General features: G+C 34.7%; 1 protein-coding gene and 1 long non-coding RNA gene across 6 annotated transcripts in view; one reads left to right on the forward strand and one right to left on the reverse strand.

The window, feature by feature from the left end:
- Positions 1–4,952: 4,952 nt before the first annotated feature.
- The window catches only part of LOC6506041 (mediator of RNA polymerase II transcription subunit 26), a 164,693-nt gene continuing 145,499 nt past the window's right edge, over positions 4,953–24,146 (reverse strand). The window contains exons 1-7 of one of the 4 annotated variants that reach the window (XR_004310244.2): positions 19,994–20,026; positions 19,078–19,178; positions 18,832–18,884; positions 17,807–17,908; positions 17,589–17,641; positions 5,285–5,386; positions 4,953–5,117 (exon numbers count right to left, since the gene is read on the reverse strand). The gene's annotated coding sequence lies outside the window, so the exon portion shown is untranslated. Of the gene's footprint in view, positions 5,118–5,284; positions 5,387–5,780; positions 5,796–17,588; positions 17,642–17,806; positions 17,909–18,831; positions 18,885–19,077; positions 19,179–19,993; positions 20,027–24,146 lie in introns of those variants that run through there. The other 3 variants (XR_006507817.1, XR_006507818.1, XR_006507819.1) reach the window with 3 other exon arrangements.
- LOC26514419 lies at positions 20,488–21,514 on the forward strand. Of its 2 annotated transcripts, XR_006507820.1 has the most exons (3): positions 20,885–21,126; positions 21,183–21,353; positions 21,418–21,514. It is a non-coding gene; the product is annotated as an uncharacterized LOC26514419 (long non-coding RNA). The 2 variants fall into 2 exon arrangements; XR_001408275.3 differs by lacking the exon at positions 21,183–21,353 and having other exon boundaries at positions 20,488–21,126.

Raw genomic sequence — 24,146 nt, forward strand, 5'->3', positions numbered from 1 at the left:
GGCTGATCCCCAGTTCTTTCGACCGCAGCGGATCGATTTACTTATTGGAGCCAGTCTACTCTATGATCTGCTGTGTGTTGGTCAAATCCAGCTCTCAGCTGGCCTACCGGTGCTGCAGAAAACCCGGCTTGGATGGGTTGTGTGTAGCGGTGGTCCACAACTGGAGAGAAAGTCGTTCGTAGCCACAGCCCGCAAGGACGTTGTGAAAAGCCTTCTTCAGCAGCGCTCCAAATGGCGTGCGTCCGGCCCTGCCTTGGCGAATAACGATGTGGTGCTAGTCAAGGACGAGAACCTACCCCCCATGAAGTGGCCGTTGCCTAGAATTCTGGATCTAGTCCCTGGTCGGGATGGAGTGCCTCAAGTGGCGGTGGTTAGAACCGCTTAAGGATGAAGTTGAAGGACAGGCCTCAACTGGGGGAGTATGTCGGGTCAGGCAGCAGCCACGGCATAAATCGAATCATATATAAATAAATGTAACATATATATATAAATGTATTAATTATAGTTTATCATATAGTCATTTTCTAATCGCTGTTGTTGGTCGCAAGCCGACTCTTCTCGGCCGCTCGGCTTTATTTTATTGTTGTCATTAAGTTAACGAGCTTTCACCCGTCCTATGCTAAAAGGCGGGCCCACTTTTACTCTTTATCTCAGTGCATACGCATTCTAAATCGGAGCTTTCTGTCTCCATTTCATATGCGAATAAATTAACATTTTTATAACGTGGTGAAACAAATAATTACCTTGTTATTATTTTGGATAAAAGTCATTGAAAAATCTCAATGACCAAACATTGGTGACCCCGACGTGATATAATTAATTATAAATTATAATTAATAAAATAAATAAACAATTCCACGAGCATAAAACAGTGCGAACATAGCCGTTTCAGTTTTTGCGCGGTGTATTGACATATGTATGTGCCTTTTGAACCTAAACGGCACACCGTGCATTTGTGAAACAATTATTTTGTATTTATACATAAATCATTTAATAACATAAATTAATACAATACATACAATTGTTATCCGGTCCGCCAACATACATACGTTCCACTCGCAAGTGCATTCGACTCACACAAGCGTTCATATATATATACATTCCACAACTCAGTGTACGGTTCTGAGCGCACAGTGGGATAAATCGTGTTCGCTGCGCTCAAATATAATTAAATATAATAAAATAAACAAGAACTATAATCTTGGCGCCAAAATTAATTTGTGCGTGTTTTTACCTAAATTGAACGTATTTCAATTATAGGAGCGCGATTTTAAAATGCAAGGCAAAGGGTATCCTCCAAGATTTGAAGAGGATCCAAGGCGCCCTGCAGCCAATATCAAAGGTGGAGGATGCTATGCTCCATGTGCGTCACGGCAAGTTGGTCGCCATGTACGAGGATTTTAAGGCCATCCACGGGGAGCTTGAAGAGTTAGACATTGCTGAAATAAGCAGCGACTTGCGATGGACAGTGTCTGAGCTTATAGCTACGATGCATGCCGAAATCGAGCACGAGACGTCGTTGCGCTCTGCTCGAATTGCTGCCATTCCACCCTTGCCTGCGAAGTTTCCAGTGTCCAGGAGGAACCAGCGCTTAGTCGGAGTTTTCAAGCCTTGCCTCCTTTTGCTCTTCCTACTTTCAGCGGAGGATATTCAGAGTGGGCTGAGTTTCATTCGGTCTTTTCGACGATCGTAGGCTGCAATCCTTATATAAGTAAGGTGGAAAAGTTTCAGAGGTTGCGATCTTGTCTTCGGGACTCCGCTTTAGAGGCAGTCCGTTCCTTGGAAATCTCCGAGGAGAATTATGATGTCGCAATGCAGCTTTTGGAGAATCGATTTAATAACCAATTCGGTTGAGTCGGTTGATATTTCAGGCTCATGTGAACGAGATTTTGGGCCTCAACCTATTGGAAAGTGACTCAGTGGCAGCGCTTCGAGGGCTGTCCGATAAGTTCAATGCCCATATGCGAGCTTTAAAAAATTTGGGGACAACAGCTCAGATCGCCGGCTGCATCATTGTCCAGGTACTTCTTCAAAGGTTTGATCCAGCTACTCAGGCCAAGTGGGAGGAAGGTCAAAATGCCTCGAACTCGGTTCTCATCCCTACTTGGGAGTCGATGGCAGAGTTTTTGGAACAGCGTTGCAGGACTTTGGAGGCTATGGATGTGGCCTTGGCCGCTTACGCGCCGGGCACTCAGGTGGGAAGACGTAGAGTCGCAGATAACAGTAGAGCCTCCTTTATTATTACTAATTCACCTGCCTCTCCTTGTATATTATGCGGTGGGTGGTCCCATGTAGTTTCCACATGCCCAAGATTTTTGTCATTGCCCCCTGAGAGCCGCCTTGGCGGGGCTAGGCAACTAGGTCTATGTCGGAAATGTCTCCAAACTGGCCATAACCTGCGTGAGTGCCTCGCTGATAATTGTCGCAGTTGTGGGAGGAGGCATCACAGTCTGTTGGATTTTTTGGAGTTACAGCCTTCCAGCAGCCAGCCTTCTGCTGTGCCGTCTACATCAGCCGCAGCCGAGTGCGCCGAGCCAATAAGCGCTTCACCATCCACGGCTAATGCACTAGTTGCCCAGGGTCGCAGCGGTGAGATAGCCTTACTGGCCACAGCACACATTCTCATTCGGAGTCGTTCTGGGGTTTTTGTTCAATGCCGGGCTCTTTTGGATTCTGGATCGCAGGTGCACGTGATTACGTCACGACTGGCTAGTCAGCTGAAGCTTCGTAGACGCAAATCGTACGTGGCAGTGTCGGGCATTGGCGACACTGGCTTCGCGACAGGCGTATTCTCTGTTGATGTGCTCCTACGATCCTATTGCTCTGAATATTCGGCCCTCGTCAACGCTGTAATCGGCACCAACATCACGGACCTTCAGCCTAGTTTTAGCTTGGATGTCTCTAGCTGGAATATTCCGTCAAACCTTACTTTGGCTGATCCCCAGTTCTTTCGACCGCAGCGGATCGATTTACTTATTGGAGCCAGTCTACTCTATGATCTGCTGTGTGTTGGTCAAATCCAGCTCCCAGCTGTCCTACCGGTGCTGCAGAAAACCCGGCTTGGATGGGTTGTGTGTGGCGGTGGTCCACAACTGGAGAGAAAGTCGTTCGTAGCCACAGCCCGCAAGGACGTTGTGAAAAGAATTCTTCAGCAGCGCTCCAAATGGCGTGCGTCCGGCCCTGCCTTGGCGAATAACGATGTGGTGCTAGTCAAGGACGAGAACCTACCCCCCATGAAGTGGCCGTTGGCTAGAATTCTGGATCTAGTCCCTGGTCGGGATGGAGTGCCTCAAGTGGCGGTGGTTAGAACCGCTTCTGGAACTACCAAGCGCGCAGTGACAAAGCTTTGACTATTGCTCCTTAAGGATGAAGTTGAAGGACAGGCCTCAACTGGGGGAGTATGTCGGGTCAGGCAGCAGCCACGGCATAAATCGAATCATATATAAATAAATGTAACATATATATATAAATGTATTAATTATAGTTTATCATATAGTCATTTTCTAATCGCTGTTGTTGGTCGCAAGACGACTCTTCTCGGCCGCTCGGCTTTATTTTATTGTTGTCATTAAGTTAACGAGCTTTCACCCGTCCTATGCTAAAAGGCGGGCCCACTTTTACTCTTTATCTCAGTGCATACGCATTCTAAATCGGAGCTTTCTGTCTCCATTTCATATGCGAATAAATTAACATTTTTATAACGTGGTGAAACAAATAATTACCTTGTTATTATTTTGGATAAAAGTCATTGAAAAATCTCAATGACCAAACACGTTGTTTTTTTTTTTTTTGTTATATATATATATAAAAATTTTTTTTGTTTTTGTTTTTTTTTTTATATTTTGTCCAGATCGATAGCCTAGCTTTTATTAATCGCTCGTTTTGCTATACATTTATTATGAAAAATGTATGCTTTGTACAAAATGAATGCGAAAATGAATACAATAATGTTTGTCAATTCTGTGTTCATTGTTTTGGACTCAATTTTATTTATTACATTTGCTGTGGATAAAAGCCTGCCTATTTTTTTTTTGAATATATTGTTTTTTTTTCTTATTTTTCTTTTTTTACATGAAAAAACCTGCCTATTTTTTGTATGGTTTTCAGGGCACATGCTAATCGGGCAACTTTAATGTCGCTCAATTTTACAAACATTTTTTTTACTATAAAAAAAAGGTGCATCGCAGTACATGGGAGGGGCTAAAAAAATTTTGCGCTCTAGGTAGCGCTGTCGGTTCACTGTTCCGAGTTTAGCTTGAAGCGCTAAACGGGGCCGGTGCTGGCTGCACAGGCTTATCTTCTTTTATTAGGTTGTTGGGGCACCGATGCTGGCACAGGTGTGATTCCAGGGATCCTCTGCAGTCGTCGTCATTTCTACTTTCGTTGAGGTTTCTTCTTTTTGTGTGGGTGGATTAATAGTTTGTTTTTCAAGTGTTTTTATAATACTTGAGTGAGTAGATGGGATTGGGATTTTTTTTTTGGTTTTTTTTTTTATAAGCAATCAAGCTCGTTTTGTAGCCATTGAGCTTTTGACCATGCGGGTACTGAAGTTTTCATAAAGAGGAGTCTCTCTCTCTGATGCGCTATTCCTTCTTCTTTTTTTTTTGTTGTACTCCACCGTGCTTTCCCATCACATCACTTTACTCAGTTTTTTTTTTATTTTAGTTTCAGTTTCTTTGGCCAGCATTGGCTGCGATATGCATTTAAAATGTCGATCTTCATGTGTCCTGAAGTTTGCTACGTTCTTCATCGACCCATGTTGTTTTGTTTTTGCAAGATGATGTTTCCTAATTACACTGTATTGCTATTTAGCATTTATTGTTTTTAATCTATTCTGAAATTTTCTTTCTATCAATCCCGATAAAATCTGAAACTTGGAAAATATTCCACAAATTTTAATAAAACTTTGTTATATTTATTATTCGTTTATTTATTGAGGTCAAATCGAGCCGTATATTAACTAAGAAGTCGTTCAAGTGCACTAAAATACACTTGAAACAGATCCCATATCGAAAAAAAAGAACCATGTTGCCTTGCTTAATTTCAATTTGTTAAATTATGTACCTGAAAGTTCCTCAAGCAATGTCCACTGTTAAATTCTTTGCACATTTCAAAACCTGTTTAAATGAAAAAAAAAATGTAATAAAAATATTTAAAAACAATCAGGAGTAACATTTTCTGATTTAGTTACCATGGTGTAAATATTCATCAATATTTTTCAAGAGTAGCAAATACTTTTACATCATGATTGGTTTCTTATACTAAAATTTGAACAGATACAAACCTAAATAACAAACCACATTATGAATCTAGAATTGCGTGTGCGAAAGCGACGCTTCGACTGATTGAATGTGTGTGGCAAAATGATAATCCCATCAACTGCGTTCTGTAAGAGAAATACAAAACGCTATTAAAAAAGTTTACACCAAATTTTAAAACATTTTATTATTAGTTTAGGTTCAGAGACTTCTTTTGCGTTGGTTCGGAAGTTTTCTTCACTTAAGATCAAAGCGAGCTGGGTAAATATTTCATCATTCATTCGATGTTATTTTATTTTCGATTAAGGGCTGTCTTTTATGGAAGTTGTTACGCTTAATATGTCGCTATGTTTCTTTTCTGGTATTTGGTGTCTGATGTTTCCTAATTACACTGTATTGCTATTTAGCCTGTTATGTTTAAAATATATTCTTAAATTTACTTTCTATATTCTGTTATGAATCTATAATTGCATGTACGAAATTGGTGCTTCGACCGATGATTGTGTATGGTAAAATGATAAGCCAATCAACTGCGTTCTGTAAGAAAAATACAAAACGCTATTAAAAAAGTTTACACCAAATCGATATTAATATGTCGCTATGTCAGTTTTCTGGTATTTGGTGTCTGATGTTTCCTAATTACACTGTATCAGTCTTTAGTCGGACTTTGCCGTATCCCGACGTGTTTTTGCAATTGCTCTCATCTGATTACCTATATCTTTGATACGAGTTTCTTTTTTCGCGTATCATCGTCGGAGCATATTTGACTTACATAGTTCATTGAACCATTCACTTCTTAAAAACAATATTATTATTTAATATTACTTCTGCCGCGCTCTTCGAATATTCATATAATTAAATATCTTCTTCAAAAATAGTTTGAAAAAATATATTTTTATTTGAGTTCCGTTTTTGATACAGTGTGATTTTTAAAACTGCTTAGAATTTTTGGAGTTTCAGAACTAACTTAACTTTGGGGCTCTAAGTCCCTTTTATAGCTACCCTTGCTGAAGCTTTTTGCAGATCAAAGCTCGAAAGAAGCTTTTCTCTCAGAGAGGCTTTGTTTTCTGAAGGAAATCGATTGAGTCGGAACCTATTACTTGAGGTGTCAGTTGACGTGGAAGACTTTGGGTCTCAATTAATCGAGGTGACAAGAAAATGTGAAATTTCCTGTGAAGTGGATGCCCATTTAAGAATGGTTTGAGCTGTTTAGTTTTATTTCACTTAAAAGGAGTGAGAAAGATTTGAGTCGGGATTCTGTTTACCAAAATATTGTTTTGGTTTTCAATCTGAAGTGGCTCTTAGAAATTGGAAATCTTAAATGAGACTGTTTTCAGCCGAATTGAAAAATTAAATGTTTATGTTTTTACAAAAATTGGAATGATGCAATTTGCAGCTGGATTACGAATTTCAATACAAAAGGCTTCAGCTTCGGTTTACAAAATTGGTTTACAAAATTTACTGATATACACTTAAAGAAATTTTGTTGATATGTTACTTCCCCATCCTTAAGAATTTAGCCTGTCCTCAGGCGGTTAGTTTGGGGTATAACTGTAGGTCATGTTCTTTATTCTCTGAACTTATAGTTTCTTCTTCGGGAGTTATAACCTTTTGTTTTTTATAATTAATTATTATCCTTTTTGGGATGTTCTTAAATTTATAAATCAAATATATGATTATAATAATAATTATTACTACTAGTAGTATTAGTAAAATTGTTTGAGTTTTAAAATATTGTTTTGAGTGGTTTTGGAATATTTCTTTGGCTACGATATACGATAAAGGTTCGAGTTTAGTTATGTTGTTGTTTACATAAATAGTTCGGGTGTAATCAAGCATAGTATTTGTTATTATTACATCTTCTATTTGTATAGAACAGTTGAATACTTTTATTATATTGTTTCCTTCTGCTATTAGATCTTTATTTATACAATTCTGATTTAACAAAGTTTTTGGTAAATTCCATGTTATTATAATGTTGGGTTCAATATAATTTAATTCGAAGTTCTTGTACATTTTTGTATATCTACATTCTGTATTTGTTTGTCTTAAGAGACCTATTATACATTTATTATTTACTATTTCTTTTGTTTTTACTTTAAAGACTTGCTGATTTTTTATGTAATATTTATCATGCAATGTTTCGGTTATTATATTCTGATTCTGATCCGGATACGGTAAAATTTTGTAAATGGGGGTTTTAATAATAGTACGAGGAATATGAGAAATTATCAATATTTCGTTAGTATTAACTTGTAACCAAGTAGATGTTTTAATATTTAACAATTTTTCTGAATTAATATGTTTAAGCGGGTCATGTTTTAGGAGCTTTGGGTTGAATATGCCTAATCTTGTAAATTGCATTCCTAATTCAATGTCTTCTATGTATTCTGTAAATTCTTGTAAATTGAAAATAAGGATTGCTAACCTTTGGTTTTCATTTTGGTTTTCATTTAAACGATTTACTGTTTCTATTCCTTTATTAATTGCATCAATAACTTTATTTAATTCGTTGATCTGTATACTATTTTCGGACAAGTTATCAATTTTTGATTCTAATTCTTCCCTATCTTGTTGATCCAATGTGCCAAATAAATATTTATAAAAGGTACCTACAAAATTTGCAAGTCCTCTTTTGTTTCGTTGAGCAATTTTTATTCCATTCATTTCTCTATTTAATTTTTCTTTTAGATATTGAATTTGATCCAAATGTTCAAATTCTCGTGTTTGTTCCATTAGATTTTTATAAGTTTGTTCAGTTTTAGTTAAATTGACTGTGAGACAATGATATTCATAATTAGTGGGCAGATCTATGTTACCTGTTTGGAAAATTAAGTATCCATTTTTTGCTTGAATTGGATTGATATCTATGTTCTGACACATGGCGATATATATAAGACATAATAAAGTTATTATATAAAAGATAATTTTATTAAGCTGGGTTGTCTTCCGGTGGAAATCTGGAATTATTATATTTGCTGGTATTAATTTTCTTTTTCTTTTTAAATTTCGATTTATAGTGTGTGATTTCTCTACCTCTATTTTTTTCTACATAATGTTTTTCGTCAGTTTGTGTAATTTGGCCTGTCTTCCTAAAAGGATTTGTTGTTTTAGATTTTATAAGTGGAGCTTGTCTATACCTAGTATCAATATCGAATGTATGACGATTTTTATTAAGCTTGTTTATTTTCTTTATTTTATTCACTTGAATATTATAACTTGGAGTTCCGGCGAAAATAAAAATGTCTGCTGGTGTTCTACCTGTAGAGCTATGTTTTGTTTTATGATTATAAATATAAACGATTGTTTCAAATTTAGTAATTATATTTTCAGGAATCCGTTCACAATTTATAATTCTTAATTTTTCATTAATAGTTTTATGAAATCTCTCTATGTCAGAAACGCCATTTTTACTTGTGGTTATAGTTATTCTTACATCTTCTGATTGCAGCCAAAGTTGCAATGCTGAGCACATAAATGCAGAGTCTTTGTCGGCTTTAATTTCTTTTGGTTTACCCATTACATTAAATATCATGAGTAATGCCCTTTTTGCTTCTAACCAATCCCTACTGTTGACATTTATTAAAGCAGCATATTTGGAATAAATATCAATGCAAGATAAGAATTGTTTATTATCGATCATGTAAAAATCTATAACATATTTTTCTCTGGGGTTAAAGGTTTCTGGGGTTAATTCAAATGTAAGTTTTGTATCTCTGTGTTCTGTTTTAGCAAGGTTACAAATTTCACACTCATTTATAATATTCTGAATTAATCTCTGATAATCGGGAAAATAATATTTTTCTTTAAAAAGGCTTGTTTGTTTTTCTATTCCTGGATGTAATAATTCTACGTGAGCTTTAAGGACAATTTCTTTGAATTCGGCGAATGTTTGGACATCTGTTAATATTGTACTAGTTTTCATAACTTTGGTTAAGTTGTTTGGGCTGATGATTTCTATATAAGCATTTTGAAATATTATGAAGTCCATTTCACAAGGAAAATAAATAACACTTTTTTTAGAGCACAAATATTCTTTAATTAATTCTTTTGCATATTCATGGGTCATTTCTTTATAAATTATTTTAAGGTTGGTTTTATGAAAGTATTGGCTCAATTTGACTTCATTTGAGTTTCCTCTATGAAATTCAATTTGTCTATTGTAATAGTTTAAAGGTCTTTCCGTTATTTCTATATAATTCTGATTGTCTTCATGTGCACTATGAACTGTTGCTATTGTGGGTAATGACTCGGTATTATCCGGTGTTTCTCCTAAAAAATTTTCTTCTAGCTTCACTCTTGACAGAGCATCAGCTACCTGGTTTTCCTTTCCCGGCAAATATTTAATAGTGAAGTCAAACTCGTTTAATTTTATTCTCCATCTTTGTAGTTTCATGTTTGGTTCTTTTATATTATGAAGCCAAACTAATGGTCTATGATCGCTAAGGATTTCGAATTTTCTACCAAAGAGATAAGACCTAAAATATTTAGTGGCCCAGACTATAGCCAGAAGCTCTTTTTCTATTGCTGAATAATTAATTTCATGTTCATTAAGAGTTATACTTGCATAACAAATAGGTTTATGATTTTGCGATAATACTGCGCCTATGGCGACATTGCTAGCATCTGTTGTTAAGGAAAATAATTTTTCAAAGTTAGGGTAAATTAAAATTGGGTCTGATGTAATAAGAAGTTTTAATTTCTCAAATGCTTCTAAATATTCTTTATTGGTTGAATTTATAGTGGAACCTTTCTTTAAGTTTACAGTCATAGGTTTTGCAATTTTAGCAAAATCAGGTATGAATTTTCTATAAAATCCACAGAGACCTAAAAATGATTTTATTTCTTTTTGGGTTTTTGGTATTGGAAATTTTTGTATTGCCTCAATTTTTTGGGGGTTCGGCTTTATTCCTTCTGTTGTTATTATATGTCCAAGGAATTCAGTTTCCTTTTTCATAAACTCACATTTGTCAAGTTGAAGTTTAAGATTAGCTTCTCGAAGTTTTGAAAACACCTTTTTTATGGACAATATGTGTTCTTCTAATGAAGTAGAAAATATAATTATGTCATCCATGTAAACAAGGCAATGCTGGTATATTAAATCTTCTAATAAATTGTTCAAGCAACGTTGGAAAGTTGCAGGCGCATTTTTCAGACCAAATGGCATTCGTGTGTATTCGTAATGTCCATTTTTAGTAGAAAAAGCTGTTTTTGAAATAGAATTTTCATCCATTTGAATTTGATGGAAACCCTTGGCAAGGTCAATTGTTGTAAAATATTGACACTTTCCAAGTTTGTCAAGTATTTCATCCATAACTGGTATCGGATACTTATCATCAATAGTTATTTCATTTAGACTTCGATAGTCTATTACTATTCGAAATTTCTTTTTACCTGATGCATCTTCTTTCTTTGGGACTATCCATATTGGAGAACAATAAGGGGATTTCGATTTACGTATTATTCCCTGATTCATCATTTCTTTAATTTGGACTTCTACTTCTTGATCATAAGCTTGGGGGTATTTATAAGGTTTTTTGTAAATAGGATCTTCATGTTTGGTTTGGATTGAATGTTTTATAGCACTGGTAAAGGTCAAATTTTCACCTTCCCTGTACTGGATATCCCTAAATTCAAATAAAATGTTATTTAATTTAGTTCTTTCTTCTTTATTAAGATGATTTATTCGAAATTTATTATTTTCTTCTAAGTCATTATTAATTGCAAAATTAAAAGATATATCCTCAGATGAAGGTGGACTGAGATAATCTTCCAATGTTTCAATTTCGGAATTCTTGAAATCTTCGTGGTTATATATCATGGAAAAAACAAATCCGCTCAAAGTGACTGTTTCCTGTTTATAATTAATAATTGCTTCACATGCTTCTAAATACTCTCTTCCTATCAATATGTCATATTTTTGCGAAAAATTGTGAACCCAAAATGGTTGATCGATCGGACAAAGTTTACTTGATTTAAAATTTACGGACTTATTTAATTTAATTACACCATTAATTGTGTGCACTTCTAACGTTTTTAATGTTTGTGGGAAATTAAAATAATTTTCTTTTATTAGGTTTATTGAACTTCCTGTATCTATTACACATTTAAATGCGCGATTGTTAATAGTTATTCTGATGTAAGGATTTCTATTTCTTCTATTGGATCCGAGGCTATTTGATGAAAATTTTCGATTTCCATTCTAGATTGATCGCTTGAATATTCACGCTGTCTTTTCACTGGTTTGTTAGAATTATAACCTTGTAAAGAAGATGTTGGCTGTTGATAATTCATAGGATTCTGAGCTCTACCATGATTTAAATTTTGCTGCAATTCCTGTTGAAATTGTTGTTGATTGAAATTATTTGGTTGTCTATAGTTACTTTGCTGATTATAATTTTGTTGATTATTATTATTATAAAAGGAATTATTTCTTTGGAAATTATTATTTCTTTGATAATTTCTCCTATCTTGTCCGTTTTGTTTTGAATTATGTTGTGATTTAACTTTATCAGAACCAGAATCATAACAACCTTCTTGTTGTGCTACTTGTTTAAGTTTACTGACTGTAGTTATATCGTGCCTTGCTAATGTCATGAATAACCTGTCAGGAAGTTTTCTCATTATTACATCTTTTACAGTATTATTCATGGCATTATTATAAATCATTGTATTTAAATTGTTATTTTCTAACGACAATTTGTTTGTTATGACAAATATTTTATATTCTAGATCCTCGACGAACTTACGAATGCTTCCATTGAAAGGGGTATTGTAGAGTCGTCTTAGTAATTCCTCGCATGGGGTTTGGGTTTTATACTCATCGATGAGAGCAATCCTTAGATCGGGCCAATTGGTTGCTGCTGATATCTGTGACACTCGCTGGGCATCTCCTGATAATTGCATCTCGATTGCACTGAAGAATACAGCTGTTTGACGCGGATCAGTTGATGGATACAAATTTAAAATGTATTCGATCCGTCTGATGAATGCACTTAATTCCCTGGTGCTTCCATTAAAATTGGGAACTTGCCTAATCTGGCTTAAAGCCTGATTAAGGTGTAGCTCGGAGAGTAACTGGACTTTGCTACTGGTTCGGCCATTGTAATGTTCGTATTTCTTATTTGTTTCGGTAGCGGTCACACTATGAAAGCGGGCTACTAATTTATTTTAAGTTTTTGTGTTTTGTATATTTTCGGTAGCAGTCACACTTCGAAAAGTGGGCTACAAATTGAAACTAACACGTAAGTTCTTTTGCGGATGTGAATAGCGATTAACACTCGCGGTTAGTATTAAGGCTGCAGTTGCATTAGCACAAAATACTTCAACGATGTTCTATGATCTCGATTGATCACTGGTCACTTTTACACATCCTACCGACTGCGCCAATTAAATATCTTCTTCAAAAATAGTTTGAAAAAATATATTTTTATTTGAGTTCCGTTTTTGATACAGTGTGATTTTTAAAACTGCTTAGAATTTTTGGAGTTTCAGAACTAACTTAACTTTGGGGCTCTAAGTCCCTTTTATAGCTACCCTTGCTGAAGCTTTTTGCAGATCAAAGCTCGAAAGAAGCTTTTCTCTCAGAGAGGCTTTGTTTTCTGAAGGAAATCGATTGAGTCGGAACCTATTACTTGAGGTGTCAGTTGACGTGGAAGACTTTGGGTCTCAATTAATCGAGGTGACAAGAAAATGTGAAATTTCCTGTGAAGTGGATGCCCATTTAAGAATGGTTTGAGCTGTTTAGTTTTATTTCACTTAAAAGGAGTGAGAAAGATTTGAGTCGGGATTCTGTTTACCAAAATATTGTTTTGGTTTTCAATCTGAAGTGGCTCTTAGAAATTGGAAATCTTAAATGAGACTGTTTTCAGCCGAATTGAAAAATTAAATGTTTATGTTTTTACAAAAATTGGAATGGTGCAATTTGCAGCTGGATTACGAATTTCAATACAAAAGGCTTCAGCTTCGGTTTACAAAATTGGTTTACAAAATTTACTGATATACACTTAAAGAAATTTTGTTGATATGTTACTATATATATATTCCCTTCCTGAGTTCTATTTTCAGGTCGAGTAATCCCGTTACATCATTGTTACTCTCAAGCGGTTATTCGTCACGGCGTATCTCTTTTGTGACGTCTTCTCTTCGACGTGCCTGATCCGAACGTGCCTCTCTACCACAAATTTCTAATTGATCTCTTCTCGCTCTCACTACAGTGGACAAATCTCAGTCAATAATAAGTGTAATTTGCACTGCTAAGAAATGCGAGTTTGGAGGATGCATCACTGGTTTCCTGCTGGCTTTACAACAACTGCTCACATATTAAATGTGCTGGTGGTGGGCACAATGAACGGATAAGCTATCTTATCACAAAGAATATTGGTCTGACATGGTCTTGTATTGCCTGTAGAGAGATTGAGTCTGAGATGCGGACTTTCATGAAGCAGACGAGAAACGGCTTTCTAGATGTCCGTAAGCAATTTTCTGCACTTAATGAGCAATTCCTTACACTTGAGACCCAATTCCTTGGTCTCAAGTTATTAAGTGAATCTCCAAGGAGAAAAAATTTCAAACAACAACCCGATGGGGGTCACTTTATTGCGTACTCCTGCCTCTCATGCGATTCATTCTGATACTTTTTTTTAACGCCTAATACTTCATCGCCTACTGTTGTGCCTGTGGAAGTGATCCACCAAGTCAGCCAATGGAATCGTCAAGGAGTCTTGGTCCACCTATTGTCTTGGATCATCGATCGTTGAAAAACCAGCAGGTTCCTGTGGCACCGTCTCCTAGGCCTCTCACTGGTGTGGCGCCTGTGTTAAGATCCTCTGGGCTTTCGCTTAGAGCTGTTGCACCTCGTAAAGCTTTATTTGTATCCCGCCTCATGCCGGATGCCACTGTGGATGATGTCAGGAGTCACCTCTTAAACCATCTTAAGGTAGCTCCTAATGAATTAGCGGACTTTAAATTTAATTTTAAACATAAGCGTAGTATATCCTCTTTCAAAATTGTAATTCCGGAATCCTCTTTGAAAAAGCACTTGATCCGTCAGAATGGCCTGAGCACAGTATTATTCATGAATTTTTAGCCAAAGATCCTCTAAATCCCAACTATGCCGATTCAGCTCCAAAAAACTAAGTAATAACGTATTTTCTTACTGCTACAAAAACGTTCGAAGTATTCTGGGTAAATTGACCCAATTTTTTACTAAGAGTGCTTCTTTTGATTTTGATGCTATTGCACTTACTGAAACCTGGCTTAATTCCTCTGTCTCTGATTATGAAATTTTTGTTCCAAAGTACACTGTGCTTCGAATGGATAGACCATCTTTCGGTGGTGGTGTCCTCATTGCTGTTAATAATAAATTCTCAGCTGAACTAATATCTTTCCCGAATCAGTTTGGAATCGAGTTTATCGCTTTAAAAATAGCTGTTGGACCGACTCATATTTTCATGACCTGTTCCTATATACCTCCGTCGGTTGAGGATACTGTATATTTTCCACACGTGGAGGCTATTAAGTTCGTTTTATCAATAGTCAATGACTCTGATTTTGTCCTAATTATGGTCTGATTTTGTCCTATTTCAACCTTCCCCAAATCTCCTGCATCCCGTATTCAGATGACAATTCCTTGCATGCCAGTTGTCACAACGGCTTTATTGATGAATTAATTGAAATTGCTCTTTTCCCAATTAACCCCATCCTTAACACACTTAGCATATCTCTAGACCATATTTTCTGTAATAGGATATCCTCTGTGCCTGTAAATCGGTCGTCACCACTATCGCTTCCTGAGGACGTTCAACATCCTACACTATTGGTTTCGGTATTAATTGATGTCCCTAATATACATGCTAACTATAAGACTCAGTATCGTAAATGTTTCCGAAAAACGGATTATAATGCTCTTCGCAATCATTTAGCTGGATTTGACTGGGATATCTTTCATTTTATAACTCTATATTTGCTGCTACTGATTCTTTTTATGATGTAATCCACGATGCCTTGGACAAATTTGTTCCTGTAGTTTCATTGTCGTCATCAACTAAGCCGCCATGGTTTAATAAACACCTATCTCGTCTTAAGAACAGGAAATCTAGAGCTTACAAAATGTTTCTTAAGTCTGGATCTTTGTTTCATCAGACAAACTTTCTTTACATTCGCAACCAGTTTATTATTCTTAATAATCAACTTTATAAGCGTTACATCGTGAATTGTAAGGCAAACTTCCGAAATGATCCGAGCTCCTTCTATTCGTTTGTCAATATGAAACGTAAATCCAATCTTTTTCCTCCTTCCCTAACTTTTAAAAACATTTCTGATTCTTCAGAACAAGGTATTGCTAATCTCTTTGCTTCATTTTTTCAATCAACTTATTCGTCCAATTCTTATAATTTAAATTCAAAATACCCTTATAAAATTCCGTATATAAACAATATTTACTTGTCTAAATGTAATCATCTTGATGTTTTTAATGCTCTTTCAACCTTGGATATCTCATTTTCTGCTGGTCCCGATAATGTCCCGAGCTGTATTCTCAGGCACTGCTCTGATATCCTATGCTACCCTCTTACCATCCTATTCAATTTATCTCTGGACCTTTCATGCCTTCCTAAGAGATAGAATGAATCTTTTATTATTCCACTTTATATGAAAGGTTCTAAAATACTTATTGATAACTACCGCGGTATTGCTAAGCTTTCTGCTATTCCCAAGCTGCTGGAGAAATTGGTTACATTGCAACTGCAACAACATTGCAAAAGCATAATTTCCTTCTCCCAGCATGGTTTTGTCAAATATCGTTCTACAACAACCAATCTGCTAGAATTCCCTTCGATCGTCCACAAGGGTTATCGAAAACGAATGCAAACCGATGTAGTTTACACCGATTTTAGCAAAGCTTTCGATTCTGTTAATCATCGTCTCCTTCTCCGGAAACTTTATCTTATGGGTTTTCCTCCTAATATCATACAGTGGATGACTTCATATCTATCGAATCGTACGCAGCGGGTTTTGTTCAAGAACATCACATCTCATGTTATAAAAGTAACATCTGGTGTTCCGCAAGGCAGTCACTTAGGACCTCTTCTGTTTATCCTCTTTGTTAACGACTTACCTAGTGTCGTGAGCTATGCTTCTACACTTATGCATGCTGATGATGTCAAGCTTTGCTTTTCTTTCTCTGACCACTTCCTTCATAGACATCTGCAATTCGACCTTGATGAAGTTTTCTTGTGGTGCTCTTCTCTCACTAAATTGCCCAAAGTGCAAGGTTATGACGTTTAATGGTAGCATAGCTTATGTCATCTCGTACTCACTTGAGAATCACTTTTTAGATCGTGTTTCCTTAATGAAGGATCTTGGAGTTCTTTTCGATCACAAGCTGTCGTTTAATGAACATATTTCTGTAACAGTTAATAAAACCAGAGGAGTACTTGCTTTTATCAAGCGTTGGTCAAAAGAGTTTGATGATCCCTTTACAACTAAAACTTTGTATATCTCTTTGGTTCGACCGATCCTAGAATACTGTTCATGCGTTTGGAGTCCGCAGTATATGGTTCATCAAAAAGTATTGAATCAGTGCAAAAGCAGTTTCTTTTATTTGCCTTAAAATATTTAAATTGGGACTATAAAACTATAACATATTGTCACATATATTTACGCCTGAATAATCCCTAGATGTAATAAAATCTAAATTGATTGTTTTTCTGTTAGAATAATTTACCTAATTCTTAATTATAATTAATTTTAATAATAATTGTATAAATAACAGATAATTGTTTTATTCAATAAAATAAATAAATAAATAAATAATTAATCCCGATAAAATTTGAAACTTGGAAAATATTCCACAAATTTTTATAAAACTTTGTTATATTTATTATTGCTTTATTTATTGAGGTAAAATCGAGCCGTATATTAACTAAGAAGTCGTTCTAGTGGACTAGAAAGGGTGAATATTTCATCATTCATTCGATGTTATTTTATTTTCGATTTAGGGGTGTCTTTTATGGAGGTTGTTACGCTATGTTTCTTTTCTGGTGTTTGGAGCCTGATGTTTCCTAATTACACTGTATTGCTATTTAGCATGTATTGTTTTTAATCTACTCTGAAAGTTTCTTTCTGCCAAGGACATAAAATATAGAAATACCGAGAGAATTTTAATAAAACTTTGTTATATTTATTATTGCTTTATTTATTGAGGTAAAATCGAGCCGTATATTAACTAAAAAGTCGTTCTAGTGGACTAAAATACACTTGAAACAGATCCAATATCGAAAATAAACAACCATGTTGCCTTGTTTAATTTACATTTTTTAAATTATGTACCTGAAAGTTCCTCAAGCAGTGTCCGCTGTTAAATTCTTTTCACATTTCAAAACCTGTTTAAACAAAAAAAAATGTAATAAAAATATTTAAAAACAATCAGGAGTAACATTTTCTGATTCAGTTACTATGGTGTAAATATTCATCAATATTTTTCAAGAGTAGCAAATAATTTTGCATCATGATTGGTATCTTATACTAAAATTTGAACAGATACAAACCTAAATAACAAATCGTATTTTAAATCTAGAATTGCGTGTGCGAAAGTGGTTCTTCGACTGATTGAATGTGTGTGGCAAAATGATAATCCCATCAACTGCGTTCTGTAAGAAAAATACAAAACGCTATTAAAAAATTTTACACCAAATCGAAAACATTTTATATTAGTTTAGGTTCAAAGAATTCCTTTGCGTTGGTTCGGAAGATTTCTTCACTTAATATCAAAGCGAGCTGGGTAAATATTTCATCATTCATTGGATGTTATTTTATTTTCGATTTAGGGCTGTCTTTTATGGAGGTTGTTACGCTTAATATGTCGCTATGTTTCTTTTCTGGTATTTGGTGCCTGATGTTTCCTAATTACACTGCATTGCTATTTAGCATGTATTGTTTTTAATCTATTCTGAAAGTTTCTTTCTGCCAAGGACATAAAATATAGAAATACCGAGAGGTAATTAATCCCGATAAAATATGACACTTGGAAAATATTCCACAAATTTTAATAAAACTTTGTTACATTTATTATTGCTTTTTGTATTGAGGTAAAATCGAGCCGTATATTAACTAAGAAGTCGTTCTAGTGGACTAGAAAGGGTAAATATTTCATCATTCATTGGATGTTATTTTATTTTCGATTTAGGGTTGTCTTTTATGGAGGTTGTTACGCTTAATATGTCGCTATGTTTCTTTTCTGGTATTTGGTGCCTGATGTTTCCTAATTACACTGTATTGCTATTTAGCATGTATTGTTTTTAATCTATTCTGAAAGTTTCTTTCTGCCAAGGACATAAAATATAGAAATACCGAGAGGTAATTAATCCCGATAAAATATGACACTTGGAAAATATTCCACAAATTTTAATAAAACTTTGTTATATTTATTATTGCTTTATTTATTGAGGTAAAATCGAGCCGTATATTAACTAAAAAGTCGTTCTAGTGGACTAAAATACACTTGAAACAGATCCAATATCGAAAATAAATAACCATGTTACCTTGCTTAATTTAAATTTGTTAACTTATGTACCTGAAAGTTCCTCAAGCAGTGTCCGCTGTTAAATTCTTTGCACATTTCAAAACCTGTTTAAATGAAAAAAAAATATGTAATAAAAATATTTAAAACCAATCAGGAGTAACATTTTCTGATTCAGTTACTATGGTGTAAATATTCATCAATATTTTTCAAGAGTAGCAAATAATTTTGCATCATGATTGGTATCTTATACTAAAATTTGTATCTTATACTAAATCTTATACTAAAACAGATACAAACCTAAATAACAAATCGTATTTTGAATCTAGAATTGCGTGTGCGAAAGCGACGCTTCGACTGATTGAATGATGTGGCAAAATAATAATTCCATCCACTGCGTTCTGTAAGAGAAATACATAACGCTATTAAAAAAGTTTACACCAAATGGAAAACATTTTATATTAGTTTGGGTTCAGAGACTTCTTTTGCGTTGGTTCGGAAGTTTTCTTCACTTAAGATCAAAGCGAGCTGGGTAAATATTTCATCATTCATTGGATGTTATTTTATTTTCGATTTAGGGCTGTCTTTTATGGAGGTTGTTACGCTTAATATCCCAGTCGTGCCTGGCGCTCGCCAAACGCGCATCCCGCGGTAGGAAATAGGAGTGCGCGGCGCACTCCCATCTGCGGAAAACCATCATTCCGATTTACATTGGCGTGGCCGCTTTTCTCACCCAGCGGAGCGAGTATCAATATGCTTGGCGATCGGAAAAAGAAGGTTGTTCTCCCCTACCCGCAAGCTTACCGGCTAGGGGAGATCGGCGTGAAATCTCACCCAGGGAAATTCTGTTTAAAAAAAATTTCCCTTGCTTTTTGCTTTGCTTTTGGTTTTTGTTTTTGTTTTTCCCAACCATGCCCATTGATTTTTACTAAATTCGAAGTGCGTTGTTTGTCATATTTATTTATTATTCATTATATTTATTATTTATTAATCTTAATAAATAAAACTGAAAAGATAAAAAAAAAAATAACAAAAAGCTGAAAATAAATTAAGAAGAAAAACAAATTATTTAAGATTTTTACAAATAAAGATATTGAGACGTCCAAATTTCTAGTACAGCCAGAACTGAAAATATTTGTTTAATAAAATAACGTTTATTCATCATTATCAACACAATAAAATAGGAATAATTGAATGAACAGAGCAGTAAACTTACCATTTCACAATAATAAACCAATGCGACGGACTACGAACAACCCTATGTGACCGTTTCGATTTGGGCTGATTTAGCATAAAAACGCTGCACAAAACGCACACTAATTACGCGGGATTATTTTTTTGCTGCCCTCAGTTAATGTAAAAAAAAAATGCCTTATATAAATAATCATCATTTCATTAAATATTGAGCTATGTTTAAATTTTGTACTTCAATAAAATTATTATAGAACATAAATTGGTAAACTTAAATAATATACGTTGAATTGTTCATGAAATAATTTTTTCTAAGTTAAAAGTCCCACGCATAAATTTTTCTAAGTCGCAAGCGAGACGAAAATTTTCTAAGTCCAGTTTTTTGAGAGCAAAATCTATGTTGAGAGAACAAATTTCCTATCTCAACTCGGGGTGGGTGAGAACAAGGTACGAAAGATGCCTGCCGGAATGCACCGAAACGCTGCTAGCACCGAAAAGTCCGACTGGGTTGCCTCCCAGTCGGACTTTTTGGTGCATGCATCGTGCCGCAGTCGCCTGACGCGCGCTTTTTTGCACCGTTTTCCGCTTGCATGCAGACATCAAGGAAATTTTTTCCCTTTTCAAAGCAATTGCTCTGAAAAAAGGGGACTTAGAAAATTTTCATCTCGTTTGGGACTTAGAAAAATTTTTGCGTGGGACATTTAACTTAGAAAAAATTTATTCATGCCAAATTATTAATATTATATTTTATATTATTCATTGAATACTTTTAAGTTATAGAAGTGTCAATTTAAACAAATTGTTTAAATACAAAATAAAAACAAAAAATTTTAAATTGAACTAAAATAGTTTAATTTTATTATTAAAATAAAAAATAAAGGAGTAAAAACAAAAGTTACACACCTCAAGCAAAAAAAAAAAATTGAATAATAATGTAAATCTTAAAAATAAATACATTTCTTAATAGTGAATTGTGTAAATACAGAAAACAAAAAAATATAATATAAAAAATGGGTGAAAGGGTTGCCATCGCGTGGGCGATATTTTTCTAAGTGCGGGAATCGATAGTAGCTTTAAAGTATGGCAACTCCCCCACCCTATTTATTCTAGTGCATTTAGTTGAATTGAACGTGTTGAATTGCATTTAACAAAAGAAATGTAAGTATTCATCTTATTTAACTAAACTTATAACACATATATTTGTAACATTCTAGCTACTAATAATACTAATTATAATTAGTGGGTAGAATTACTAGAATAAAGAAGAAATTGTCGCATTGTTTTTATCGCATTGTTTTGATGTTTATGTATGTATGTTAGTATGTATATCAGCAAAATCAGTTATGCACATATCAGTTATGCACATATATGCCATGCTATATTTGGTAGGTATTTTTTTGTTTCTGTTTTTTCATTATAATTTAATTCACGTTTCTTTTTATTTCACAGAATCAACAAGGAGTGATTTTTCCACCTACGACGACTTCATTAGGGCCATCCGGGATGGAATAAGGAGAGCCAAAAATAAAAATTATAAGGAAAAATCCAAAAAAAACAAAGAAAATTCCCCGCCATTACTTGACAATTTAAATTAAGCAGAATGTTTAAATATTGTTTACTTTTATTTTTAATTTTTAGTTTTAATTTGTAGTTTCAATTTTTAGTTTTAATTTTTTGTTTTAATTTTAGCAGTGTATTAATTAACAGTGTAACTTATATTTAATTTTAATTTAATAAAATAAAAACGAATAAAAGCAAAAAAAAAAGCAAAAGCAAAAAAAATTTTTTCTTGAATAAAAATTTCCCTTGTCGCCTTTCGGTCACTTTTTCTCGGGCAAGGCTGCGTACGGTGTGCATCCTGAGTGCATCTTTTTCTCGTCGCGAGACGCGCAAGTTTTGATGCACGTGCTGAATTTCCCGGCCACGCTAATGTAATTTGGAATGATGCGTTTCCTATGTTGGGAGTGCGCGGCGCACGTCAATGCTGCACGCTTTCAGCAAGAAAGCGTGCGCCAGGTCCGACTGGGCTGTATTAATTTTTTTTAATTCCCCCCCCCCCCCCCCCCCCCCACGATTTTACGCCGTTTGCCTAAGTCCCTACTAATTCAATTGATCATTTGCGCCACCTGTGACACAAATTAGGTTTGTGAAAAACTAAATGAATTTGATTAGGAAAAAATATATTCACCCAATTCACCATGATCATTTGGTCACTTGGGCAACCTATGAGACAAATTAGGTGTGTGTAAAAATAAAAATAAGAAAAATATATCCAACCAAATCACTATGATCATTTGTGCAACATAAGGAAAAAATAATTATGAAAACTAAACAATATGTTATTGCATATCATTTTAAATGATTTTTCAATCCAAGACCATTGAAATATTTAAAAATTATTTTTTGAGTTATACGAAGAAATTTAATTTCTAATATAAAATTGTACAAGGGTTGAAACAAGTATCAAAAGGAAAAAATTGTCATAAGAAAGTGAAATTCCGTTAAACCTGAAGGGTCAACAAAAAACCTCGGAACAACGATCGACCTGATGCGGCCCTTTTTTATCAGTTACACTCAGGTGGAAAATTTATGGCAAGGCCTGAAGAAAGGACAGAAGATGCCTGCTGGCATGGGAATATATATAAATGTATATTTGTTTGGTTATGTGTATGGGATCCCACGCACACACACACACACATACATACGCGTGCAAGAAATTAGCCGATCGCCTGTTTACTCCCTTCTGGAGGCGTCAGGCTCTAAGCACTATCTCGTGTTTCGAGTCTTTTGATTGGTTTTTCCAATTAATTGACTTGTGGAAATTGGGGGGTGGTTTTCAGGTGTTTCCATTCATGGCTTCAATACATTCAAACACAAGAACCTGTTCTAATTTTTTAAGGATGAATAGGTTTCTATGATTATTTTAGAGATACAATTTTTAGTCTAAATCTCGCTTTGCCGGTTAGAACATTTTATTCGAAATTTTTATTCGGAAATTTTAAAAACAATCCCATTATCGTTAAAATGGAATCAAAAATTGTGTGCGATCAATGCAAGAAGGTCATTACCGTTAATGAGTTTATAACTCATTATGATTCTTGCGAAGGCCCGCGAAATGCCTTCGCGGTTCTAATGAATAATAATCCGAGATCCTCAAATTCTTCGGGTAACAAGTTTTATCGTTCGCGAACAAAAGTTCCTGCGAATAATCCTGGAAAGGGTAAACAACCTTCAAGTGAAGCAATAGTGATGCGTGGGGATGGACTACATGGAAAAAACGATAAGGACACCAATCATTTAAAACGAAAGGCTGGAAAAGAGAATGGAGCTGTGAATAATGATTTTAAACGAAGCGATCTGGAGGAACAACCGTCAACATCAAAAAGAGCTAGAATCGTGTCAACCAATCATTTAAAACGAAAGGCTGGAAAAGAGAATGGAGCTGTGAATAATGATTTTGAAAGAAGCGATCTGGAGGAACAACCGTCAACATCAAAAAGAGCTAGAATCGCTAATGCAGAAGATGGCAATGATTCGATATGCATGGATTGCCAGGAAAAATATAATCCCTTAAAGAAACGGACCATTTATCTTCTGCTAAACATAGAGCAGTATTAAAAAAAACTTGTATGGGAATATAAACATTTCCCCAATAATTGAAAATAATACTTTTCATGTAGAAAAGTTTAGAGTAAATGGAGATAACGATATATGCTTAAAAGAATTCTACACTAAATGTAAACAAAAACTTTTAAATATTATTAAATATGGAATGAGCAAACATAGATCTCTGAAAGTAACAGTATCTGTTCACGGTAGGTATATAAAACCAACCGATGAAGCAGAAACATTTATAGAGACAATAAAAAATTTTTCTACTCCTAGTTACTCAATTTATGAAAATGAGTATGAGGATGTGGAAAAAATTTTAAATAATTGCAATGATTGCCTAATTGCCCGAAACGATGAATTCCAGGAAAATGATTCAGGCTGGTCAATAAAACAATTTGAATATTATGAGATTTAAACTGTTAAGCTACAACATCTTCCTGGATCTGGGTATGTTATAGCACCTCAAAACATAAGAAAAAGAAATGCGCTCATAAACATAAAAAATAATTATGTTTATTGTTTTAAGTGGTGTGTTTTAGCACACATTTCATATATGAGGCATATTC

Source organism: Drosophila ananassae (genome assembly GCF_017639315.1).
Source record: "Drosophila ananassae strain 14024-0371.13 chromosome 4 unlocalized genomic scaffold, ASM1763931v2 tig00000054, whole genome shotgun sequence".
Taxonomy (NCBI): domain Eukaryota; kingdom Metazoa; phylum Arthropoda; class Insecta; order Diptera; family Drosophilidae; genus Drosophila; species Drosophila ananassae.